This window comes from Grus americana, unplaced genomic scaffold (assembly GCF_028858705.1).
Source record: "Grus americana isolate bGruAme1 unplaced genomic scaffold, bGruAme1.mat scaffold_123, whole genome shotgun sequence".
NCBI lineage: Eukaryota > Metazoa > Chordata > Aves > Gruiformes > Gruidae > Grus > Grus americana.
The window spans coordinates 13,528-17,423 of NW_026561443.1; the positions used below are offsets into that span (position 1 = coordinate 13,528).

Sequence of the window (3,896 nt, forward strand, 5' to 3'; positions counted from 1 at the left end):
TTCAATTTCAAAGGGAAGGAACGTGTTGATGTTAATTCTGTTACCAAAAGCGAAGTACCAGCTGCTTCCTCTTTCTAGATCTTCTCTCCTTTCGCCGTCCTCCCCGAGGGGTAACGTGGCCACGCCGTATACCTTTTCTGCTCTGGTACCGTTCGTTTGATACGCAGGAGCGCTGTGAAATAAATAGAAGGGCTACGGACAGACATCTGCCATCGTTGCGGCTGCCTTAAATCGTGTATTTGTCCCTTTAGCCCGTCATTTCCTTTCCGCTCAGTTGAGTTACGTGCAGCGTTAGGTTCCAGTCGAGAGCGGTGCCGCCGAACAACGCTCTGGGAGCGTGCGCGGAGGAGGGCGACCGAGATGGCGAGAGGTCTCCGAGGCAAGACTTAGGGGGAGCGGCTGAGGTCACTTGGTTTGTTCAGCTTGGAGAAGGGAAGGCCGAGGGGTGACCTCATCGCAGTCTACACCTTCCTCGAGGGGGACGGCGGAGGGGGAGGCGCTGACCTCCGCTCTCTCCGGTGACCGGCACTAGGACCCGAGGAAACGGGACGAAGCTGCGTCAGGGCAAGTTCAGACCGGACGTTGGGAAAAGGCTTTTCACTGAGAGGGCGGTCGGTCAGTCACGGAACAGGCTCCCCAGGGAAGCGGTCGCAGCCACCGAGCCTGTCAGGAGTTCAAGGAGCGTCTGAACGATGCTCTTAGTCGCACGGTTTAGTTTTAGGTAGTCCCGCGTGGAGCGGGGGCTTGGTCTCGGTGATCCGTATGGGTCCCTTCCAACTTGAGATACTCTATGATTCTGTGAAATCTTCTGGGTTAGAAACGACCTTATTGTAATAGAGAATTCGCTGAACGTGGCTTTGTGCAAGGACTGTCGTCTTAGAATATCTTTTTTTTTTTTTTTCTTCCCCCCCCCCCCCCCCAGATATGAGAAAAGCTCTGTCCAGAGATATGGAGACGAAATCAGTTGTACCTCACCCTGTGACACCGGAAGACATTGAGTAACTGTAAGCTGTGATGCTCAGTGAAATTACTAAGAGCGTTAAGTTTCCCGTGCCTTTGCTTTCACTCTCCCATTCTCTTGTCTTGCGGCACGTCGCATTTTTGAGGCCGTGGAAGCGACACCGGGAGCGATGGGTTGTCAGAACCAGGTCCTCCTGCCCGTCGCTGGTTTTGCTTACCTTCGCCGTCTCTGTGTACCAGCCTGCGTCTCTCTCTCTCTGTTCCTCAATCCCTGTCCTCTCTTCTCTGTTCTGCTTTGTTTCGCTGCGTATGTCCCGTTCCCTGTCCCACCTTTATCCTTCCTTCCTTCTTCCTCGCCTTTTTCTTTGTCCTTTTGTCCTGCTCCCCGACCCTGTTTCTCGCTCCATCTGACCGTCCTTTTCCTGGCACCTTGGTGTCTCTGCTCCTTGCCCCCGTCTTTCTCTCCCCTCTGCCCAGTCCTCGTCTCCCTCTTTTGTCTCTCTGTCCCTCTGTCCTCCTTCTGCCTCTGCCCCTCTGTCCTGCTCCCTGCCCCTCTTGTTCTCACTCTGCCCCAGCGTCCCGCTCCCCGGTCCTCTTTCCCTCTGTTGCTCTCTCCTTTTATCTCTCCTTCTCCCTGCTCCCCAGCCCGGTTCTCTCACGCTCCCGCTTCCTTTTTTATTCTCTGTTGCTCTGTCCTGCTCCCCGTGCCGCTGTCCCTCGCCGTACCTCTCGGTCCGGCTCCCTGCCCTTATTCTCTTTTCCTCCCTCGCCGTGGCGCTGCCCGCCCAGGGTCGTTTCTGCCTCTCTGTCCCGCTCCCCGTCCTGGTTTGTCGGTCGCCGTCCCGCTGCCTCTCTTCCTGCCGCTTCTTCCTCCCTCTCTGTCAGGCTCCCTGTCCCCGTCCTTCACTCGCCGTCCCTTTCCTTGCCTCGTGCTTTCTCGCTCGCCGCCGCCGCCCCCCCCATCCAGCTGGCTGCCCCTTTTCTCCTCTCTTCTAGCGTCCTGCAGCTGGCTCCTCGGTTTTGGCGGCAGCCTGCACATAGCAGCCCAGCTCTCCAGCAGCCTGACGGACCGACCGTGTGTCTGTTCCACGCCGGACTGGCGAGCGTGGCTCCGGGTAGGACAGCCGAGGTGCCCCAGGGCCGGGCCCCGAGCCCCGGTGCGGAGTCTCTCCCGGAACCGGCTCTGTGTGTGACTGAATAAACGCTTGCGGTCTCTTTTGCCGTGCCGGCTGCGTTGGCGCTTCCTTTGCGGGGGGGGGGGCGAGGGGGCCGTGATGGAGGGCAGGGGAGGAGGTGTGTGTGGGGGTATTAACGTATTCAACAAGGTCACATTGCTCGCATCCTCGGGATCCAAAAGTGATGCTTCTTGGCTCCGCCCCTGACCCATGCCAAACTCCGCCCCCCCCGCAAACTCCGCCCCCCGCAAACTCCGCCCCTCACGCACACCAAGCCCCGCCCCTCATGGAAACTCCGCCCCGGCGCAAACTCCGCCCTGATGCAAGCCAAGCCCCGCCCCTCACGCAAACTCCGCCCTGATGCACGCCAAGCCCCCCTCACGCAAACTCCGCCCCCACACAAACTCCGCCCCGACGCAAGCCAAGCCCCGCCCCAACGCAAACTCCGCCCCTCACGCAAACTCCGCCCCGACGCATGCCAAGCCCCCCTCACACAAACTCCGCCCCTCACGCAAACTCCGCCCCGACGCAAGCCAAGCCCGCCCCTCACGCAAACTCCGCCCCCGGCGCAAACTCCGCCCCGACGCAAGCCAAGCCCCCCCCTCACGCAAACTCCGCCCCCGACGCTAACTCCGCCCCTCACGCAAACTCCGCCCCCGCAAACTCCGCCCCGACTTATGCCAAGCCCCGCCCCCGATGCAAACTCCGCCCCTCACGCAAACTCCGCCCCTCACGCAAACCCCGCCCCTCACGCAAACTCCGCCCCGACGCAAGCCAAGCCCCGCCCCTCACGCAAACTCCGCCCCCACGCACTCCGCCAAGCCCCGCCCCTCACGCAAACTCCGCCCCCGACGCACGCCAACCCCCGCCCCTCACGCAAACTCCGCCCCCGACGCAAACGCCCCACCCCCCCCCCCCTCACGCAAACTCCGCCCCCGACGCAAACTCCTCCCCGACGCACGCCAAGCCCCGCCCCTCACGCAAACTCCGCCCCCGACGCACGCCAAGCCCCGCCCCTCACGCAAACTCCGCCCCCGACGCAAACTCCGCCCCCGACGCACGCCAAGCCCCGCCCCTCACGCAAACTCCGCCCCCGACGCACGCCAAGCCCCGCCCCTCACGCATCGCACAGCGCATGCTCGCTCGTGCTGCCGCCTAGTGACCAAATTTCGGTACTGCAGCGGCAGCGCCGCGCATGCGCAGTGCAGCGCCACGCCCCCTCCCCGGAACCGGCTGCCGGCAGCCGGTGCAGGGGCTGCTGTGAGCCGAGGGAGGAGCGGAGGCGTCGCCGGGCTGCGGCTGCACGGAGGGAGAAGGTGAGCGGGGCAGCGGGACGGACCGGCGGGTCCCGGGGAAAGCCCCGAGGAGGGCGGCGGCAGCGGTGCCGCCTCCGAGGAGAGGCGGGGGGGCGGGGGGCGGCGGGGTCCGTGTCACAGAGGGGAGGGGGGCTGCCCGGAGCCGTGCGGCGGGTGGGGGGGGTGCGCGCCGTGTCGGAACCGGGCGGGGAGACCGTCCGGAGCCGCGCGGCGGGGGCTGCCCGGAGCCGGCGGGCGTCCGCGCCTTTCGGAGGTGGCTGAGGGGCGGCGGGGGGGGGGGGGGGGGGGGGCGCCAGCCCGGAGCCGCGCTGCGGAGCTCGGGGGCTGCCGTCGCGGCTCGGCGGGGCTTTCGGGTGAGTCGGCTTTGGGGTGAGGGCACGGGACGGTGTCCCCGCAGGGTCAGGAAGCGTGGAAGGCTGCCTCCCGCGGCACGCCGGCAGTTGCA

The 3,896-nt window shown here is 64.6% G+C and overlaps 1 long non-coding RNA gene across 1 annotated transcript; it reads left to right on the forward strand.

Moving 5' to 3' along the window:
- The first annotated feature begins 921 nt into the window (after positions 1-921).
- LOC129200437 (uncharacterized) lies at positions 922-2,185 on the forward strand. Its single transcript, XR_008574886.1, has 2 exons — positions 922-1,004; positions 1,957-2,185. It is a non-coding gene; the product is annotated as an uncharacterized LOC129200437 (long non-coding RNA).
- The last annotated feature ends 1,711 nt before the right edge of the window (positions 2,186-3,896 follow it).